General features: G+C 45.1%; 1 long non-coding RNA gene across 1 annotated transcript in view; it reads left to right on the plus strand.

Moving 5' to 3' along the window:
* The window catches only part of LOC108627213 (uncharacterized), a 49,829-nt gene that overhangs the window by 17,877 nt on the left and 8,463 nt on the right, over positions 1 to 23,489 (plus strand). Inside the window, exon 2 of the long non-coding RNA XR_001916712.2 lies at positions 9,759 to 9,891. This is a non-coding gene — a long non-coding RNA (uncharacterized LOC108627213). The remainder of the gene's footprint in view (positions 1 to 9,758; positions 9,892 to 23,489) is intronic.

Here is a 23,489-nt window from a genome sequence, read left to right on the forward strand (position 1 = left end):
TCTGATTACACTCCTCGGCCGGGTTCCAAGCTTTATCAGCAGCGACGAGATCTGAGTCCCGAACGTGATTGCATAATGCCGCGGTACAAAAACCCATCGTGAACTCGCGAAACGAGGGAAGGAAAGAGGATGAAAGGTATCGCAACGATGCGTCATACCCGGCGACGAATACCCGCGTAACGTCTGTCCGTCTTTTTTTTTTCTGTTCCTTCGTTCTCTGACGGACGACGGACGCGGTGCGGCGCGGAATCGATCGCGCGGATCGATCGACGACAATGCTCTTCCCGAAGCACGGTTCGGGATATATGTATACGATTGCATAACGGTACACGTCAGACCGGCAACACGCATACACGAGCAATGAAAATCAACGGGACGAGTTGCGCGACGCGTTGCGCACCGAGTTGCGACGAGCAGCACAAAAGGAAGCGATCGCACGTCATACTTAACGAGGGCCCGTCCTCTTCCCCCTCTGTCCCTCTTCCTTCTCACTTCCTTGCTCGTTCCCCGTTCGCGGTGGTTCGCTTCACCCTTTTTTTCCTCTCCTTCTGCCTTATTCTTTCCCCCGTCAGCTCGTAGGCTCGAATCTCTGTTTATCTTTATCTCTTTTGGTTTGGTTTGTCGGCTCGCGGCTCGGCACCGTGATTACAGGGTACCCGGCACTCACCTCGGTAACTTTGGTGGTCCTCTCTCCACTCGTACTACCATAGGGACGACGCGCAGCATCCTCCGCAGGAGCAACGAGGACCTCTCTCCCTCTTCCTTCTTCGCTTGCCCTCGAAACTTCGTCGTGCTCTCTTTTGCGCCTCTCCCTCTCCTCACCCATCGTACTGGTCTCTCTTCCTCTTGTTTTCTCGGCCTCCATCTCGCGTCCTCCCGCTGTCTCGACTCTCCTTTTCATTCGTCTCGTTCAATATTACTTTTCTATCCTCATTGTATTTCGGCCGGCTTTATTATCCTCGTCATCCGCGCTTTAACCTCGCGTTCCTCGTCCACACCGTGGAGAACCAGCTCTCTTATCCTCTCCTCCTTCGTTTCTCTCTGCTCTTACCGCCTTCGGCCTTCTTACTCCTCTCCCCTTTGACCACTCTTTCTCTCGTCTCCTGCTCGCTCTCCGGCACTAACTACCTGTGTCTTATTAGCGATACAGTCGAGGCGAAAAGGTAGTCTTGCTCGCGCAGCTGATGTGTTAATCAAGTGGTCGTCCGAGAGTAGCGAGACATGTTGCGCTTGCCCGCGCGCGAGACACTTTTCTTCCAGCGGTGCCGCTCGGAGCACGGAGCACGGAGCACGGAGTAGTTTAGCGCGAGCGCTTCTCTCCTTTGCGCTACCACCAGATCTTATCCGAAGCTGATGCGTTTTTGCGAATTCATCGGCGCGCAACATTGTCCGTAGCCGCGTCCAATCGATGCACCGATCGATGACTTTGCATCAATTGTGACTGCGCGCATAGCCGAAAAGCAAAACAATCGGTCGTGTCCCGTTTCATCCATCCATCCGTGCGCGCACACACTCTCCGAACGGGTTTAAAACGTTTTATTATTACCCAGCTTTCTATAACCGGATCGTAGCGCCAAGCTCGATGGCTAAATAATTAATTAAAAGTTGCTACTATCGCGCAAAAATTCATTAGTGAAAATAGATCTACCGTCTCCATCACATAGTTTTTTTATTATGTTATGAAAAATAGCCAAGGAAAAGCGATCTATCCTGATTTAAATATCTCCAAGTGCATTATGTAGTTTGATCTAATCTTAGATGGCGACACTCTATGTAAATTTTTGAAAGATATAGGTATAGATAACCGAGCTGTACTTTTTACTTTCAAAATGGGTTATTGGTTTTCAAAGTAGCTTCTAAAACGAATCACCGAAGAGAGATTACTAAAGAGTGGCAGCTTAATGGGACTTTTTGTATCGCACGAAAAAGTCTTCAATGTTTGACATCCTGTAGAATATATTGCCACAAAAGTAAGAAATAGAAAGCAAACCACTATCCTACTCTGTGTAGGATCGTGTCCTTAAGTGTTTTGCCGAAGAGTAATAAAAAAAAATGGTTATTGCAAAAAAATTTTTTCATCTTAGTGAGAAATGCTTCGGAGAAAAGTTGTATCCCGATTTTGACAAAACTTAAATGAAGTGTTGAGGAAGGATCTCTTTAAAGATCTCTCAAGTTTCATTACGATCGTCTTCACGAGTTTGGTAAACAGAATTCGTATTAACTCTGTTTTCGTTGTTCGGAATTGTACGAAACTTGAGAAACTCTGCTCGAGCACTGTTTTTAACTAGCCACCAGTAGATTTAATTACTTGGTCAAGGATTCTGAGATAAAAGTGCCAACATTTATTTCCATTCATTTATTAATCAGAATTATTCATATTTTTACAATAGATTAGTTTCGAAACAGGGGAAATTGATTTCAACAGCAGTCCATTTACTTAATTTTATGTTTTCGGTTTCTGGTTCGGTAGTCTTACCGAATATAATAATATGTGAACGCTGCGTTTCGTTATACTTGATCAAAGATCGCGAAATAAAAATGCTGAGTCTCTATATGTACATGTATGTAAAGGAAGAAGGACGATGTAATCATAAGGTACTAAGGAGCCGTGAAAAAAAATTGTCGGTTCGTTGACCGCGATGAGTTTACTCTAGTGTGGCTCTAATCTGAAGTGAATTTCGTGCAGCGCGGCCCGATTTATTTTCCACGATTTTATGACAGCCGACCACCGCGACGCTCTTCGACTAACGCGAGAGCGGTTTTTGGTTTGGCGCGCAAAATGCGCCTGCGGTTCCGAACGCGGCGTCCCGAAGTAATGCTTTCGGCGCCAATTCTCTTTAATTACGGGCCGAACGCAATTATCGAGTTCGGGAAGGAGCAACGGTCAGGAATCCGGGAGACGTTCACTTTCATCGTTTGCCCAAATCGTTTAACTGCATGTCGTTTGCGTTTATTGTTTTTGAAAGCCTCTCACCTTGTTATCGCCTCCATCCTTACCCATCGTCTATCTCGAGACTGACTTTCCAAGATCGCTATTACTGTTTCATTGTTTGTTTGCTCATGTTTATTGCACCGATAAGCTTACAAATAGTTTACGTGATAAGCGATCTCTCGCTTTATTATACAGTGGAAAGAATAGGTAGGTAGAAGTTGTCGTTTAAGTCGGTATGAAAATCGTTGATTGGTTGTTTCGGGGGCAGCGCATTTATTTTCCATGGTCCGTCAAAATAAATCACCTGGCGAATTGATCCTCTCGGCCAAGTGGACCCGCGAACCGTTCTTCTTGCGTGAAATCAGATAAGTAACCCTTGCAACCCAGAAACGTTTACTCCTCTCTCTGGCCTGCGCAGATTCGGAGCGGCTGACAATTCCGGTCCCCGGGGACTTTATTCAAAGTAACGATTCGCGTTTAGTCTGATGTCTCCATCGCGAGAGGAGACAAGCGGTGGCAGGTAGAAGAGACATTTCTCGTGAACAATTTTACGATTATACAAGGACCAGTAAATTGTTACATAGCCGTTAACGTGACTGGGGTTAATGCGAGCATGATTCTCTGAATTGACGTACACGTTCCTTCATAAGTTCTAGCACACTTCCAACTGTCTATCGAAAAATCTAATAAGGAGTCCAAAATAATCATCAGGGTTAATATCAATTAAAGTGAATCATAAAAAATGTATGAATATTTTCAATAAGATTGTACTTCAAGCGAAAAAATGTAGGCTTAATTTTGACTCATTCGGTTATGCGTTTTATAATAGTCCTAAGACTTATGAAGGGGGATGTACGTGTGGAACGAAAGGATAATCGGGGCGGGAGAGGATTGCGTGTCCGGACGATAAAACTGGGCTCTCACGTGTCGACCTGCGAATCGTCGCACCTGCGAGTTTATCAGACGGAAGAAGCCATAGAGTCACGGTAGCCACGTCTCCGAGTCTTAAACGGTCAACGGTAGTCGTACACTCTCCCTGTTGTCCCCCGAGGGCTTATCGCGAAGGAACTCTCTTCGTACGTAGCGGCAAGCTGAGCTAGCACCCTATCGGCCGGAATCCTCCTATCCGCCTCATGGAATCCTCGCAGAAACGCTTTCGCGTGTTGCTTGTCCCCGATAGTAACTTGTCAATCTCTCCTTATGCGAATTTCAGTTATTGAAACTAAGTAAAGTTCTAAATCCGAAGTATATTGAGTAAATAATTTTCTTCTGAACATGCTATATGAAATTGTATCTGAATTTTCAATAGTAACAGAATTTTCTTAAATTGGAAATGAAGAATGGATCTGCATAAGTTTGTTTGGTAGCGTCGCCGGGACTAGCGAGCGAGGCTCAGCGAGGCACCCTGCGTAATTAAGGGAATTAAAGAAAAAGTTTTGCACGGCGCGAGGTGCTCGGCAGGAGCGAGTGCATTACGCGCGGCTGAGGCGACAAATGGCATTCATACGTCGTCGTCGCCGGATAAAAAGCTGCAGGAGTTAACGATGTACCGGAGGACTTCATTACCGCAGGATTCTCGCCTTCCCTCTGGCTCTGCCGGCTACTACGCCGCGCCACCCATGAACGTCATTCTGATGGACCGTTATTTATTGCGCGCTTTTATAAATGACTTCAATTGATACCAACTTCCCGACTCACTTGCACCGAACATACTAACAATTTTGATAAATCTGTACGTTTACATTAACATTAGGGAATGACTTTTGTATTCAATACATAATTAACAGTCTGATTAAATGAGAATTCATCTGAGGACGACTTCGTCTAGCTTCGTCTAGACGATTCGCAAGTAAATGAGAATATAGAAGAAAATTCGTAGAAAGAGTGGGACCCAGGAACATTCTTCGACGCGATTCGGGTCCCGGGAGTGACAATTCCGATAACAAATACGTGGGATTTACGAATTATGGGGCGCGGCACCGCGCCGAAAGGGGGAAGCCTTGGTTCGCGCATAAATATCGTCGAGGACCCGGAATACTTTTGTAACCACTGGCCCGAAATCGGTCGTCGAGACCAGTGCGTCGAAGGCGAAACGAAGCAGAATGGAATCGAAGCGCGCGAGGAGGACGGAACGAAAGGTTCGACGCGAGTAGTCGTCGCGCCGGAAGGCGCGGAACGTGTAAATTCTTGTGTGGTCGTTTCCTACCACCTTCGCCGACCACCGTGTCTCTGTCCCTTTTCTCTCTTTCTATCCCTTCCGCCCTTTCCAGCGGCTTCCAGCGCAGGTCGATTTAAATATCAAAGGCGGCTTAAATCTGACCTATACCACGCTGAATCATGTTACCTCCATAGGCTTATAAGGGACTTATATCAGTGCGCTATTTCGAGAGGGAACACTCCTCTTAGCAGCGTGTTGACCGAGGCGCTAACATCCTTCGGGACAAAGGCGGCCTACCGCGATCCTAACTATCGCGGCTAGAGGGTGGGTAGCTGGGAGGGAAAATATGCATTCGTCCTTGGCTTTTCCTGTGAGAAAGTTCCTGATCCTGCGTGTCGTGACCATCTCTGCCTTGCTCAACCGCGAGTCGTCTTATTTCGCCGAGTGCAATCCCACTCGACTGTTGGCTCTCTGTAATCACGCGTTACGCTTCGTTTACACGTGCCTCCCTTTGCGAGTCCTGCATTTGTTGTTACACTCGCGGCTGTAAATCGCTGTGCGTTGGCCAGGTTTGATCGCGGTCGCGATTAATTACGTCGAGATCGAAACGAAAGAAGCGGCCATCGCTGTGGTCCCGGCACGGAACGTTTCTCACTTAGAATCTCATTAAGCGAGAACCAGTCTCGTTACCGCATCGGAATGTTTCATACGTAAGACGCGCTGGAGCCCGCAGTTGTAAAGAGAGTAGTATTCGAGGAATGCGGTACGCATGGAAATTTAATTATACGAGTTCGGCTGCCGCACTTATGTTAGACGAACGAGTCGCGCGAAACTCCGTTCTCCGATCCATCTTCTTCTCAGAGTCGTTTTCTGTGCGACAGAAATTATTACGTCTTCCTTCGTTTCCAAACACCTGTGCTCCACCGTCCCATCTACCCAAAGATTGGCTACAGGAAAAATAAATTTTATTGTCGTTCAATCAATTTCCGTGCACAGGAAAATCATACGTAACGAATACGTAGACTCGAGACTATGAGAAACTAAAGTAGGAGAGGAGGCCCAGATGCTGGGCCTCATATTTTCTGTCCATACTGTACCTTATTTGCCGATAATCACGAACGGAGATCGGTCCCGGGTAGACAGGGTGATGGCTATTTTAGTGGGTGGAAAATTATACGGCGGCTTCCACAGGCTCTAAAATGGGCAGCTCTTCGGTTACGAACTATAATAATCATTTCGTCGGATGAGGAAGGAGCCGACGGTAGAGAACACGGGGTAAAGAGAGTAGGGAGGGCTTCTTCTCGGATACACAGTCTTTCGTGTGTGTGTGCGTGGTTCGAAGCGTGCCGATGTGGTAGTCAACATATTTACCGGCTCGTTAACGTCTCGTAGAGAGAGGACGACGTTCTCCCTTCGGGGTATCCCGACGTCTCATTCTTCGTTCTCTTCACCGGCTCCTAATACGCACCCCCAATTTAGTACTAACGTGACTCGAAGTAAGTCGTTTAGCGGGGCCTCGGTTGCCACACGAGACGGTAGGCCGGAGCGTCGTCGTTCGGGTAATTAATTTTGCTCTTTTTCTTGCGGCGCGCATAGTAAGCGGGCGCGTACCACCGCGCCGCCGCCGCCGCTGCCGCCGCGTGATCGCCGTGCCACGACGTAGCAAAAATTCCTTCCCTAATTGAGATCTCGCCGTGGTCAAGCGCCGGGGCTGATTATGGCATTCCAGAGAGACTATTGCCGCGCGCGCGAACCGCTGATTGCCCTTGCCGCATCGCGTCGCTCGAGAAGTTGACGATCGAACCCGCACCGTGCCAGAGGAACGAATCTGCTTCGTTCCGCGATCTTTCTCACTCGGCTACTCGAGCGTGATCTAAGTGCACATAAATAATAATACCGGGATAACAAGATCGTCGACGATTGACACGATTTAAGTATGACCGCGTTAAATGAGACAAGCGTGTCAGCAATGTATTAGGACGATTGTAACAAATTTTTCAGCTTATTGCTTCTGTCTGAATGTTTACAGTGTTGCAGGTATTTTCCAATATGTTTTACCTCATTATAATTTGCTTCATTAATATATATTGTTTATGTACATTTGTTTAATTATTTCGAGTTCCGTCATTATCATATGATTGATTTCTCGTCCACGTTTCCGATAAATATATGAATTGTCGATTGTTAACATTACATTATAAATTCCATCCGAACTTCCAATAGAATGAACAAATGATATTTCGAAAGCACGAATCTCTGAATAATTTATGATACCATAGAAGGAGTATCTTGGCGTAATTCTCAATTCAGTTTTGGATCACCCAACGGACTAACACTTTTCCAACTTGCTCAACCCGGAGGAGACCCTCCGCGGTTCCCGGCCCACGGTGATTTTTTCCCTTTTATATGCTCGTTTTTGATTGGGAACGGGGAGGGAGAACCTATAAAGGGCCGCCGAAAAATAAGACCGTGCACAACCCCTTCCCTCCTCCTCGTCTCCTCTTCGTTCAGTGGTCCATCGGTCGTTTTTTTTTTTATTTTACTCCCTTCCTCTGCGCTCAGCCTCCTCCACTTTGATTTCGGTAGGTAGAGAGCCTGTGGATGGACCACGAGGAGGCAGAGGAGAGGAAGGGGGCCCCCGAAATCGGGCAGTGTGTAATTTTGCGCCGGCTTAGGAAAACACGACGGCCACCCGCGCGTTTCGCGAGCGGCGGAGATTTAAAAGTAAAAGGCTCGTTCACCGTGGAGTTACAAGGAGACTGAGAGGACGAGAGAGGTCCAGACCGATAGCGGCGCAGCCACCTTGTTCTCCGTTCGGGCGTCTCTTTGTCTCTTCGAGGCGAGAAGAGAGCCACTTTGCATACCGGTGCCACGCGTGGCTTGGTATCGAGCAAAGTGCGCGCTTCCGAATTTATATTTTTACATCTCGCGGCGCGGTCGGAATCGTAGCCGCCTCGTGGGAATTGAAAACGGCCGGGCAACTATTTGCTCGAAAATTTTTAGTCGATTTCGAAATTACTGGTGTGATCGTACCACCGATCCGCTTTGAACATATTTCCGGGCAAACAAGCACGAACGCGTTTTCATTTTGCGAAAGCTATAACTATGGTAAAAATATTTCCGGCGCAATTAAACGGTTTCCGATTGCGTTGCCAACATCCTTTTTTTTTTTGAGTAAGTAATCACACGTATTGAATAGCCGTTCGTTATAAAAATAGAGACTTAACAAAATTTAATGAAAAGGATATTGTGTGAAGTAAAAACTGTTATTATAAAAGTTTTAATCGAAAATAGTTTTTCACACGTTTTAATCAAATCCATATATATTATGGGCACTGCCTGTGAGAGTATGCACGCGAATACGTGCTTCAATAATAGTCGCCGTGAGAGAAAAGGCATTTCTCACAGAGGCTTTCGAACTCTTCCGAGCATAACCACTTCCCTTCGTCTTCTAAAGCCGCGGAGGAGGAAGGCATTCGGGATTCCTGTGCACCTTCTCGTCGACGTGTCTTTATCCTTTTTATCCCCTTGTCGAGTCGGCATATGAAAAACTTTGTATCACCCTCGCGAAGTCTCGTCAGACATTACGTACATAGATGACTACAATTTAAACAGCAAGCTTTCTCTTAACCAAATCCATCCACAAAGTATTTAAACCCCTCTGTTAACCCCTCAATTATTGTACCCTTGGCAATACAAGTAACAAGTACAATTCTCCTCTTAAAAGACAATAGTAGCCAAGTCCTCTCGCATCTCAGTTTTATTTCATATGTTTTTCATCGTGTTTCTGGATCATCGGTTTTCTTATGTCAGCGGCTGTATCTATCTGGTCCCAGGACCCAATCGATATTTAACGGCTTAATTTCGAAAGCGGATCCCCGGCGCAGAACCGGTGAGGCGAGGCGAGGCGCGGCGCGACGGTAGACAAAATTTAGTCGCGCGAAACCGGGGGCCCTCCGTGGGTGTGTTTACTCTGCGCCGTCACTTCGTGGTCGTCCCTTTTTTCGCGTTCTCTTAGGGCCAGGTAACCAGATACATCGGCGGCGGCACGCCGTACCAGTCCCAAAAGGGACCCCCACGGCGTCGATGGCGCGGTGGGTCCCACATATACATACGCGCCTCTCACGATAGAGACCTCGGATTTTCGCTCGCCTTATTTTCTCCACCACCGCCGATCGATATTCTCTCGCCTGTCCGGTTCGTTGCCGGCCCGGTTACGCGTTTCGCATTCGGTAGGTGGACCGATCGCACGCAACGCGTTTATTATTTCCTTCCACCCCACGCAAAGATCGTTCACCCCCGGCAGCACGGAAAATTTCTCGAATGCGAGCCGAGTCTACAGCCTCAATCGCTTTTGTAACGAAAAGGAAAATGAGGATTCCAGCTGGGAAATATGAACACGAGGTGCTCGGCTCTCGGGGAACTTCGTAATTTCTCGCTCGAGGCGTCCGGAGTTATTAACACGGACTTAAATGTTGCTCAGCGCCGGGAAACATTAACAATGATGGTAGTAGGTACGCTGCGAAGCGGATAATATGGGCGCGCGGCGGCACCGGGAGAACAAAGTACGAGCCCAGCCCCGTAACGACGAGGCCTGATCCCAAAATAAAGTACCATTCGGCTGTTCCGCCGTTCCGGGGCTAATTTTGCTTCTAATTGAAATTTCAGGTTTCGAAGCCGGGGGATTCCGAGTTCTCGAGATGCTAACGGAAGGAATTCGCGTTGTCGTGACTTCGACCGGAAATCGAGATTTCTCAGCAGTGACTTTCGCCAGTTGAGCAGACCGCACCGCAATTACCAGGTATGGGTCTCCGTATGAAATCGTCTTAGGATAACGAGAACCACGATAACGTCTAGTGACTCGATGGTTAAACTATCCGATCGTGCAGTTGTTTCGTACACTTGCGACTAAAGTATGAGCCAAACTTATTAACCGATTTCCCTCTGTTGCTCGCCTGGCTTCTTTGCCTCAATGATCGCACTTTCCTACCGGTCACGTTATCCTTCTTAAATGTCGAAACGATGACATTTATTCGGATTTTAATTATGAAAGCGGGAGTGAATTTTTATTTCGGGTTCACTAGCGATGCTCGTAGCTTCTCGTGTTCCAAGACTCAAAATGCGTTGGATACTTGGGTCCAGCTTGTGCTGGAACCTTAAACCAGTTTGTAGTACGTAAGGAGGCAAATTCGTAAAAGCGTAATCTTACGGTAGGCCGTAGGCCCGTGCCTCAGGATGACGGGCTCACGTTATGATAAACATCTTTATCCTTCCTCGTATAAATTTTACGGTGCAACGTTGCTTTAACCGAAATACAGCCGTAACCGGCCGCCACGAATTATAAGGATCGTTTCGCGGATTAGAGGGACCCCGACTTTCCGTCGGGGCGATAAAATTGCGTTATTTCTTTCTTCCTCCCCGACTGGGGTTGCATCAAACGCCGCCACGTTCTCTCTTGTGCCCGTGCTCTAACGTCTTTTTAAATTACACTCGTACGACAAAACGATACGATTACCACTCACAGAACCGTCTTACGATCGCGTGCATGATAATAAACTTCGAAAGTTTCTCCATTAACCGTCCTCGCTATTTACCGGTTTATTTCTTCTTAAGCTTCCAGCTACTTTCTTTCCAGTTATTTTTCTTCAGAACACGATGTGTACTTTGGTTCATTGGTACAAATTATTTCTCATTCTTGTTAAAAAATGTAGAAGTTAATCACATAATTGTTAACAATTATATATAGTTTCTTGTATGATACTTTTGTTACGAATATTGCTTCAATGGATATTAAAGATAATTGAGTTGATCTGCTTCTCTTTTACGTGGATCCTATTATACGCGTCTCTCGTATATTGGAAACATCCGCGGAAGCGAGATACTACTTTGCAAAGCGTCTGGTGTACGCCGCGGGATATTAAATCCACGCTGTTCCAAAACTATCGTCTGCCGGTATTTCCCTTTACCAACCGACATATTCCAGACACGCGCGGAATTTCAAGTTTTGGTCCACCCTTGGTCGCTCGTGTAACGCCTCCTAACGAAAGGATTGCATACGAAGATATTTCAATAATTCGCGGTAGTACGGCAGGACACCAGTTCGTTCTTTTCCTCGGCACGAAGAGAATCAAAGGCGCTCGGGAAAACGTGTTCCTTTTGTGTCGGGGCGATCGAATAGAAACTGTGTCAACAGACAACCCGATTACACAATTCTGCTCCCTTTTGTTGTCTCTTCTTTACCGTGGCAAACAAAACCAACTCCGTTAAACTCTTGATTTTCTGCCCCGCGGATATTCGGCCCGAATTCACTCGTCGAGCTTCGCGATATCAGTCTCGCAATATTGTCAGATTTGCCATCTTCTCTTGTATCCAGGGCCTATTCCTCGGGGCCTGGACAAAACTCGACACTATCGGAAACAGATAATCCCGCTTATCTGTTTCATGCTGCTGCTTGGTTTTGGACCTGATCTATTCCAATAAATTCATAAAGCAATAGTTTTAATAAAATATAGAGTTGCATTATTATTAAGTCCTAACACTGTTCTTCGTTTTTAAGACTCGTTTGAATGAAAGAACGTGCCTAACTATGAATGCTCTTTTCACGTGACCGCAACGCGATTGGTCAAAGACAATTCCGCGAGTCGTGTTCCAGCCTCGGAAACAAAGAGTCGAGGAACTGAACAGCTTCTCGTTTCCTCGGTAAACTTCCTTACGGGCGTCGCTTTCGTTTAACCCGTTTCTAGGCTAGAGTTTCAACAGCGGGGAAACAGAGCTTTGAAGCCCGGCCACCCGATAAGTCAAAGTCTAAAGATTTATTTCCGCTTCGATGCTGGACCCGCCGCGCACGAAGACTGTTTCACGGTGACTTATCGAATTCATACCCAACGTCCTCCGTATCGATTTCCTCGCCGGCTAACCGTTTGTCTCCGTGTCTTCCATTCCATTTGAAAAAATTCAGCCGAATATTCCCGTGCATTAAACGCGTTTCCTGACTTCGGGAATTTGGCCAAAAACTACTGTCTTTTTTTTAATGAAGTGAAGGATAGATAATGGTTCTATGAGGCAAAAACGAGATGGAAAAAGATTTAGGTTCTCTCGGTTGAAATTTGCATTACCAAACGGCGTTCGTTGTCCGTAAATCATTCATTTTCGTCGTAAATCGTTCACGGTCGTTTTTCCATGATGAGGCCGAGGTTGCTACCGGGAGAAAAATTACGTTAGAGACCTATTCTGAGATTCAGATTCTTCGGGCCAGCGAGTTATCCGCGCAGATATTATCGGGGAACGATTCGGGCCGCACAGAGCCTGTCAGAAACGACCCGAGGAACCCTTTGAACGTTGACCTCGTACACTGCGACTCGTTTCTTTCATTACCGCGTTCGTTATCGTACTCGGGACGGTTTTAATTTAATTGCCTAGTACAACTGATTAATTAGTATCTATGTCACTTCGTACAAATTGGCTGAAATCAGTTTTTTAAATAAGAATTCTTTGTTACTTAAGAAGCGTATTTGGCATGTCGTTCAGTTGTGCAAGGGTTAATATAGAAGCAAGGTATATAAATCAATAAAAGAGATAGCATATTTCTGCATGGAATTGCGTGTGTTTCTAAAAAATTCTTAGGGGACCGGGGTTCACGCCGGATGTAACGACAAAGGAAATAACTCACAGATTTCCAAATACTGCTGTCGATATTGGATGAAGCCGGATCATAGATAGAAGCTGTACTGTTCAATAATTCATGTCATTCGATTGAAAAGCTTAGCACGGTTGAACGATATTCAGCCTGCCGCGGATACGTAATATACGTACGCTGTACACTTCTGCCTTTCTCGCGAGGGATGGATCGAAATCCCGCGGGAGTACCTGCAAGAAATATCCGCATCAGAACAGGCGTATTTAAAAGTCGATCAGAGTTAACGAACCGCTATTCAGATCTGGCGTCATATAATGATGTGTAACCTAATTAGGTGGATGGTTTAATCAAGCGCAGATTCCCTCTTGTCTCGCGGCATCTATTCGCTTTGCTTCTATAAATTACGTATCATTATTGATGGACTGTGAATTTCTACGGGAAACAAAACTTATAGAGTATCAATTTAAAAAATGAAATCTAGTAGGAATGTCATTTGATCTCATAAACATCATGTTTCGTGTACTTTGCTGTTCATACTTTATACACTTTTTACATCGTTTAATAATCATTTTTTATAAACATAGAAAAAACCTGCTGTCTTATTATTATCATTATTGTATGAAGTTTTTGTAAATAGACTTACAGGGCTCATATAGGGATTTTTGTAATTATATATTTAAAAATTTCGTCCACTTCCGTTATTGAAATTCTTGGAATGCGACTGACTGTCAGATGAAAATGTTGTTCACTGCAGGTGATCTTATCAAGCGAACCAGCATCGCGAATATTTCGTTTTTTTATCTTATCCCCTCGTCTTATTTCTAATTTACATGTAACTCGCGGTAAATTCAAGCGGTTGTGACAAGACTGGTTTAGTTAGAGACTTGAGCTTAACGATTAACGATGTCATATATTTTACATGTCACATTTTTTTCCACTCCAGAATAAGAGCAATTGGAGTTAGATACAGTCTGCTATCTGTCTGACCTCGATAACTTATAAACTAGGAAGTGTAATACAGGACAGCTTCGACATATTGACTTGTCGAAAATTGAGAAGCCAGGAGCGGTCGCTGTTTCCGCGCAAAGTATTTACACAACGACACTCAATTAGCGCACGGTCAATAGGGATACGCGTCGCGTCCACGCGTTCTCGAAACAACGGCCCATTAATTCGCGATCATGTGTTTAGCCCCGGCGGCGAGGTAAATATCGTTTCCCGCGGACGAAAAGTACCAACGCGCGTCGGTGCCTTCGATCGCGTATCAATACAGTTTCCCGATTTCCCTGTTTCATGGTCTATTGGTATAACTGTGCCGGAACTGGAAGTCGCGCCGAAAGGAAATGCGTTTACGGCTGTATTCGCGTCCACATTTATTTTATTCTATAGAAATCGCTGACAGTAATGGCTATAATAATGGTATTAGTCATAATCAGACTGTAGACATCTATGCAGAATAAAATATTTTTGGTATTGATTTAAAAAAGAAATAACTTTTAGCATTTAAACATCGTATGTGTGATATATCTGCAACTTTTTATATTTTATATTACACAGATGCGTTTATATTTTCTGCACGTGTTTTTCTATAATGCATAAACTCCGCAGTTTAGTGATAAATTCCGGACGCGCCTTTTGAGAAAAGGGGGAACCGGTGTTACGTAGAAATTCGGTGTCTCCCTTGAGCGGGCCGTGAAATCGCGATAAGATCCCCGATGTTCCGATCGCAGCCTCGTGAGAATTAACGAGGTTCGAAATACTTGCCGGACCGCACGGTATCCGCGATACCGGCGAATTCCGTGAAGATCCGCCAATTAGATTCGAATCGACGCAGGTCAAGAATACCCAAAACACCCGGGAGATGGGTCCAGTTGAAGGAACAGGTATCGAAGAAGAGGAAGGTCACGCGCGTTTATCCAGAAAATAAATTTCGCTCCGGTGGCCGCGATTACCCGCGATAACAATTCACCAAATAATTATACGGACAATTAATACGCAGTTTGCACGGCTTCGTCGTGGTAGAATCGTTTCGTGAAGTAAACAGTGTACAGGCAACCGGACCGGATCGGATCGGTGAGGTAAAGAAACAAAGTTGAAACTAGTCGTGTTGCGGCTAATTAGGTCGAGCCGAAGGTTGCCCGGTCTTGACGGCAGTTTAGCTCACCCAATAGCTACCAGCTCAGGCCAGGACCACACGCGAGCCGCGTCCTTCCCTCCTTTTTTCACTCCCGAGGCATTTCGCAGCCGACAATCTAAATCGAACGAGGAGAGATAAGTCTTTCGGACTTCAGATGAAAATCTTATCGGGCACGAAAGTGGCAACAATATAGGTTGGATGTGTCGTTCGATTCGAAAGGAGGACCGGTGCATTTGCATTAATTCGCGCGGCTCCGATGTCTTCCCGACTCGTTTCCTTGCCTCCTCTTTCTCCCCGACGAACTCCGATCTTCTTAATTAGCATTAAAACGTGCCAGAAATTTCTCGCCGCGGAAATTCCAAGCAATTATGCTATTCTGGGCTACGGAGCCGCATAACCGACCGCTCAAGGTTCGAGGAACTAAGGGACTAAGAATCCCCCGAGTAATCGGTCTGATTTAAATCGGCTCGTAACCGTACGATTAAGATTATACTCTGCCTGCGAGCTTTTTTTTATTAATATTTAGTAATCTAATATTCTACAGAAATTATATCGTAAATTGTCTTAAACATAATTCAATTATTTTATATTGTAAGAATAGAAATATTTTAACATTTTTAACGCCTCTAGCGATTGAATTAGGTTTATTATTACTTTCTTTATTTTTCTTCACCGCATTTCGAAAGGGTTGAGAAACGTTGAGTTAAGAAAGATGTCAGGTGCGTGGCTAATGCGGTCGTTACCACCCGCGCGTTTCAAGACGACCACCCTCGGTTTCGGACCACGGCCTCCCCTTTCCCATCTCTCTCTCTTTCTCTGTCTCTCTCCCTGTTCACGTAGCCGGAGGCTGTTCTTAATCAGCGATCGCAGCCCGAGAAAAATAAATCGTCGCATTATTCAAGGGCCCGGGTAATATGGATCGCGGGATGACGAAAAAAAGAGAGAATAAGCGGCGGGGAAGCGGAGGAGCCGGCGCTAAACGTTTGCTCGTAGCCGGCGAGAGATAACTTTCTGTAATTCAACTGTACGGCGACGAATAACTAATTCCCGGCATTAATCTCCGTGGGGTCGGTCGTTTTCGATGCCCGGCTTCTATCCTCTCGCTTCCGCCGCTGCCGTGCCTCGTCGGTGAACAGCTTCGAGAGCGTCCTTAAAACGCCGCAGAATCGCTGACCGTGATTCGTGAGGCTGTATATGTAGTCGACGAGGGTTTCTTAAGGGTGCTGACGTTGTGTTCTCGCCTGGGACAGAATTTTCACACGTCCACTGGAAACGGGCCGGGGTAAAAAGTCGGTTGAAACGTCGACGTTCTTGTTTGTTCAGCGCTCGATGGCGATCTAAACGTTGACCCAACATTGTCGGGAAAAGATTTTTCGGTCCTCAGTTTTATCGCGACGATTAGTTGACCGCAAGCCAACTTGAACGATTGCAAGTTTCATAGAATAACGTCTAGCGTGTGGTACGCTATAAAACTAGACTTTATGAGATTTATAATTGTTTAAATGTTAACGAGATTATAACGTGCGTCTCAGTCTTCAAGACGGAGACCGAGTTCAAAACGAATCTCGTTCCATCGATTTTAGGAAGAAATTCCTGTTGGAATTAAAGATTGCAATTTAAGAACCCGGAAGTGTCAAATCCGGTCGGGACAAGAATTCTTCTCGGGATCGGGACGGGTTCTCGAAAATTAAATCGGATTCTTACACACTTCTACTTGCAACGTACCGTCGGGATTATCGACGAACGGATTTAATAGTTAGAGACACGATGAAATTCACCCACCCTCTACATGTGTGTATGTACACGATGGATCGATGCTCTTACAGGCGTTTTTCATTTCGTCGACTTCATTTGGCCCTCGCGTACAGCGCCGTTTGTAGATGTTAAAAATTTTACGTGCAAATATCAGGAAATTAATAACGCCACTTGCATTAAAAGACTGTCAGGCTCGCCTAATCATTGATCCTACAAGCGTAGATTATGTACAAGGAAAGATCTCTCGAAGTTAGAGCTCCATATGGAATTCCTTTGGGGCGGAATGGGTCCTCGGCCTTCGGAACGTCGGTCAGCGTCATTAAATACCACTCAGCGTCGAGTGTACTAACGCGACTCATTAATAAAACACTGATGATCCTAGAACCAGCCTGGCCGCGTACAAATTATAACGTTAACCCAAACAATTTCTTTAATTCTGACACCGAGGACGTCGCTGCTTCAGTGTTTGCCCAACAGCTATCGGGAATAAAGCGAGGAGCAAAACAAAAGTGAAGCGAATGAAACTATCACTGGACTTGACGAGCTTCCAGAGATTTGAAAATTTTGTTAATCTCGAAAGCAATCAGTGACGAAATCTTTTTATCCTGCACGTGAATTGTGTTGCTGTTTGGATACAGAGGAGGAGGGTTCAGTTTTACTGCTCGCTGTATACTTGTAGAGTATTCTCCTCTATAATTCCATCATTCGGTTTATAGTCTGTGCTAACTCGCGAACGCGGGCGATAAATCGTCGACCGCGAAATATGAGAACGAAACGTCGAGGCATCGAGGCGCCGCGAAATTTCCACATTGCGGAATTGGCACAATTCCATGAGTCGCGCCACGCCGGTGGCACCTGTCGCTCCCGCTCGTGCATAATTCTTTCTCGCAACGAGACACTGGCCAATCCTGCGTATTCAATTAATACTCTAATCCGCAATATCATGATTCGCATTCTTTATGGAGATGAATTTTAATATCAAATTTATGAATGTACCATTCGACGAAAAATGCGGCAAGGATTGATTGATCGACGATACAAAGATAAAGTACAAATATATTTTTTATCAGTTTCCATGCGCGAAGAGTGATCAGCCGCGAGCAATTCCTTTGAACAGATCTTTGTTTCAGCTGCATTTTTTTACGCGGTCAACTTCGTTGAACTGTGAACTTGATTGTGGGAAATGAAACGGGTCTAGCCAATCTCATATTGCCAATTTCTTTTGACAGAACCAGAAAATCGACGAGTCACCGTGAATTCGTTATCGCGAAAGAGCCAAGAGCAGTTCGTACCCACGTTTCGAACGCGCATGACGCTTTTATCCCGTTCGATGACAAAAGGAGCTTCATTATTCAACGCGACCTGTGACAGCGGACGATTTCCCCTTGCCTACTCTATTTTACGTCCTTCGACCTTTATCAATTTTTTGATCGCGCGCAACAAGTTGCAGTGTGAACGTGCTCGGGAATATCTGGCTGCGTCTTAACAGGTTTTCCCTTCCACAAATTCAAAGCAGGAAAAGAAGTCGACGTTTTTTAAACAACTTGAGCAAAAATAATCTTTAACCAGCTTGACTTTTGACTACAGTATGAGAACAAAAGAAATAATTTTATTCGTTGTCCGTGAAAGTGAATATCTTTCTATCGAGTAAGAAAGAATATAATTTTCCCTGGCGTGTCGAGGAGACAGAGAGAATTACAAAAATGAGGGTCGCACCTCGCACGTCTCCGAGTTCACTAACTTCATATATTAAATCTTCATAAATTTGCATCTGGGATTGGCGTAATGACTGGCATAGAGGTCCAACCATTTCGAATGCGGTCTTGTCATAGTGCACAGTGCAAGCTTGTCGCCCTTTCCTTTCATTCTCAACCCTCTAACCACCCGAGGTTTTCGCCTTTTTACTCGGGTTTGTTCGAATTACTGAGAGCACGTGGCATATTTCGTGTTTGTCGCCTGAATAATAGAGCACGATATCCCGTTGATCCTATGTATTTTGCATAATTTCCTCTGCTGGAATATTCCTCTCTCGGTGACAGAGAAATTTAAAAGATTTCAAATAGGAAGGGCAAACATTTTATGATATATCCGAAATGACGTGTGTGTTAGTACGCAACGCGTGTACACATGTACATTTAAAATTGCTCAAATAAATCGTGCGCAACGGGTTAGCAGCAATTAATGGTCTATCACTCGCAACAATAACGAACTTGTTCCATTTATAATTAATTCAGACGTACAACGATTCAAATTCAAACACGGCACAGCTGTCCAAATATTTGTGTTATCCCTGCTCTACGCCCGCTCGTTGGAGAATTACAAAATCCAGAAAATCGACCGTCGGCTGCCATTTTACAACGGATCGTGGAAATTCATTATCGGAATTAATACAATTACATTTTCGTTTCGAGAAACACAGTGTAACACTCGTGCTCGGTATTCTATTAACGTTTCGACGCACATTTCTGTCATTCAGTTTTCTTATCTCTTCTATTTTATTTACAGTGAATTAAGTATTTGATAAAATATTAATTCACATGAGAAATATAACAGTGACACATTTTTAAATAACATCATTGTTTAAAAAGTTGCACTTCTTATTATATTTTATAATGAACGTAGCCTTGTACAGACAGAATCAATCCAAAATTAAGTCGCTAACGCATTTCAATTGCAATTATTATAAAGCCCTTCAATTTTAGTGAAACAAATGAATAAAATCTGTTTTTACTTGTTTTTGATTTGCCATTTATTTTGTTAAAAAAAATATGATCACCGTAAACATATTCGATTTCTCCGGCTGTTGCAATTTCTTTGTCCTTTCCGGTCTTCAAAGAAGAAGCTCCGTCCTGGTCTTAACATGAATGTTTGGCGCGGACGAATTCTAGAGCGCGTCATCGGACGTATTAGGAAATGAATTTGGCGGTGAAATCTTTTTGCCAGCCGAACCTCTCATTCTTGTCTCCCCTGATCCTTGTTAAACGTGAAAACGAAAGTCTGTCGTAGCAAACTCCGACGGTTTGTAATTTTATTTGAATGTATAACTGATATGTCCGAGAATCTGTTACTTTTGCGATGCATACCCATATTCAATCTTCGTTCCCGGTGCCCGGTTTTTCTTCGTTACACGGAAACCGGATCAAATGGAATTTAATCACGCAAAATCCTGGCAATCAATTCGCCAACTTTATATGAAAACAGCTTCCGCTTTAAATTCCCGCGGACGCGTTATAAATTTTCATATCTCGCAGTTTAGCCGCGCGCGCTCCGCATCACCCCGAAACGCAGCGATGGAAAGCCGGACAATTATTAAAGTGATAACTAGTTTTAATAAAAGGGAACGCGATATCATATTTTTGCCGTGGGCGCCGTATCCCGTGGTATATTAAAATGTGGCGCGGTTACGCGACGCTCCGGCCGCGAAAATCCCGTTTACGAGGATTCACGTGGTACACGTTGGCTTTTCTCGAGAGAAAACGCGGGTAAGAACGAGCACACCTTCCGGCCACGAAGCGCCGGTCCGTTCTAACTAATTAGCATAATTAGAATCGCTCTTAAGCGTAGACAAGAAGGAAAGACCGTGGAGCTAAAAACTGGTCCGAGTCAGAGGACTCGTCGGGACTGTCTTTTTCCGCGTGGCTCGCTAATTTCCCAAACGAACGTATATAAATTGTTGCATAAACATGAACATATACCGCTTCTATCGCTATTGTGTAAGATATTAATTCTTGTAATTCTTAATTACACGTTGATCTGGTTCTCACAGTTAGCTAGTTTTGCATTAGGCTAATTGAAATGGCCCAGTTTAGGACGAGGGTATTCCATTTCGGGGAACGGAATCGCGATAATCGATGGATTCATGTACTTAACGAGATGATGAAGTAGCTTAAAACCACCGACAACGGTCGGTTGTCGGCAATAATTACAGCGAGGGCAACACGGCACGGGGGCCCAAGCGTTGCAGGTGCGAAATATTCGAGAGGGTATGGCCGCGCGCGCCAGCGTTGCACTAATTTACTTCTAATCGCCGGAAAATACCGGCGGATGGAATAATATTATTATCCGGTATAGTGATATTATCGCGATACTCGGTGCGACAAAGGTACGGTACGACGTGAGAGAGAAGGGCCACGAACCACCGCTGCGGAACTCGGGTGGACGGGAATCAAATTTCGGACGAAGTTTGCGCAAAATCATTATTATTATGGCTGATCGTTGCAAACAATGCGCACAGGATTTCAAATATTGATCCTGGTGACGTAATCGGTAGTGAAATGGCCCCGGCGGCCCGCTGGAACGTGTTAGGGTCTCGTTATGCCGTTGGTTTATGACCGAATGCTTAGCAAACATACCGTTCTAATTCGCCGATAAGGTAACCACTGTGCTGTTCCCTTTTTACGAATAACGAATTGACTCTATCGCATTTATCAATACAAGTTTCAAGTATAGAGATATACATTTACACAAGGTTTATGTCATTTATATATTTCTAAAACAAAATGTTTCAACGTAATAGTACTTTTACACTTCAGTGTTAATTTATATTATTTGATAACGTTTTGTCAATACGTTTGGACACGCGTGACAGTCATGAAGAAATAGATTCGAAACGATTAATTGAAAAAAACGATTCAACGAGAGGTAGAGATTAGGTCACAAAGTTACAAGATCGTGCCAGAATTCAGACTCTCTCAATTTACGAAGTCGCGTTAATGGTCGCTTGGCAAATAGGTCGTCCGACGATGTCAAAAGGTTAAATACGATGCGACGTGGAAAGACGCGCTTGAATCCACGCGGAACTCCCGCGAAAGTGCTATCGCGTACACATAGAGACAGAAATTACTATTAAACTCGATTTCCTCGAAATGTCAAGGGACGCGCGGTCGACGATTCCATTTTCGCTCGATGATTCACGAAACTCATTCGAGTGAAACAGGGAACGCACTCGATTTAAAAAAACTAGCCGAAGAAAAACTTAGCGCTTTTCGATACGCTCTCATGAAACGTTTACAATTTGTCATATTAGAATTAAGAGATGAGAGAAGCTGTAGCAGTGGAATCGTAGGACTGGAGATACCGATTTGAACTTGGGTTAAAACTCGGAAATGGAGGATTGATTAATTCCCGATTGGGGAAACAGCCAATGAAAGAGAAATCCTCCTCAGTTCCCTCTTGAGAGCTTGTAAGTGTTCAGGAATCCTTTTAGTACTCAAGAATTAGGAAGTACGAAAGTTCTGAACGATGAAATCGAGCTGAAGAGGAGTTAAAAATACAAGGAAACACGTAATAGTGGAAATAGTACTAGCGGTGAATTTTGGCGCGGCGTCGATGGAGTTGCCGTACGGAGGCTGTATAATTTAAATGTAATTCAAACAGTCGTTATCCGTCGAGTATCCACTTTAATGCCAGAGAAGATAAAGGAAAGGAAGCGAGGAAAGAAGAAGAGGGAGGTAGTGTACGGGATCACGATGTGCACATACATTTCTGTCAGTCGACGATGGAAGAAGAGCGATGGCTACGTCGAGCAAGCTGGTGCACGGTGTAACGGGGAAGAAAGAGGGTGGCTAGTTCCATGGGGAAGAAAGAAGGAGCGAGAGGAGAAAGGGTGGTTCGAAAGAGAGATGGAAAGAGGAGTGACTCCGTAGAGAAGCCGGGGATTTCAAAGCAAATTGCCAGCCTCACCCACGATCCTCTCTCTTTCGCTTTCTACTATCCGTCTATCTTGATTCCTGTTTCTCCGTCTCTCGCCGGGCTCCCTTTTCGGTCGCCCTGTCGCGTTGGCTTTCCCTTTTACGTTCCGCGACACACCCCGTAGCAAAGGAAACCGATATTTGACATTCGTCGCTCGCGGCGCGCCCTCCTTAAACATTTTCACGTTCTTTCCCCGCTGTGAGTAATCGTGCAGCGGATTTTGAAGCTCATTTGCGACTTGTTTTAGCGCGAGTTCTTACATACTAACTCGTCCCTACGCGAGACACGTCAAAATCTGAGTTCTCGACATCTCGTATTTACTGTACACCAGTAGAATCTAATCAGTTTTGAATAATGATACGCTCGGCGATATTAGATTCTTTGAAGCGAGTTTGGCTAATAAACAAGCGGACATACGAATGTACATATAGAGACGTTCCCAGGTACCTGCAGGAAATTAATGAAACGCGGTATCGGCTTTGGCCGCTCGATACCGCAGCTAATTATTGCGTAATTTGTCCCCGACGATATTAATAACGACGTATATTGCGACACGCGAAAGATAGATCCTCCCTCGTATCGGTGAAAGGCGAGGAGAGGAGAGGAGAGGAGAGGATACGAGCCTGGTGGACTCGGAGAGAGAGAAGATCGCACGATGAGATTGCGATTGTAGATGAGAGTCGGGCTTCAAAGAGGAACCCCCCAGGGCGAGGATAAGCCGAGGTGAGTTCTCTCTCTCGATGTGGGAGGACTACCTCTCGTAATCGAGATGCAACGAAAGGTAATCTCCGGCCTGTCCTCTGGCCAGTTACCTTTTTGCGGCCTCTGCCGTCCTCTGTGGCCGATCCTCTCGCCTCGTCTCCCTGTTCCCGGCAACCGTTCAAGATAACGCCGCCGTTGCCGCTGCCGCGACGCGACCTTTCGCGTTAATCTACTATCAAAACCGTATTAACGAGTCTCGCAATTATTACGCCATTATCCTGACCAACGTGTAATTAACCATTACCCAGGATTATTAATTCCGGTCCCTGGGTATTCGCTAGGAACTAAATAGAGTTCACAGGGCGAGACTGAATAATCGGTTCCTTTAACAAGCTCTTAACGCTGCAGCCCTGTCAAAAGCCTGTCGGCCGCGTCTGTGTTTACCGATAAAATCGTTAACAAAACAATCGGAACGAAC

This window comes from Ceratina calcarata, unplaced genomic scaffold (genome assembly GCF_001652005.2).
Source record: "Ceratina calcarata isolate Rehan_Ccalc_2016 unplaced genomic scaffold, ASM165200v1 scaffold449.2, whole genome shotgun sequence".
NCBI lineage: Eukaryota > Metazoa > Arthropoda > Insecta > Hymenoptera > Apidae > Ceratina > Ceratina calcarata.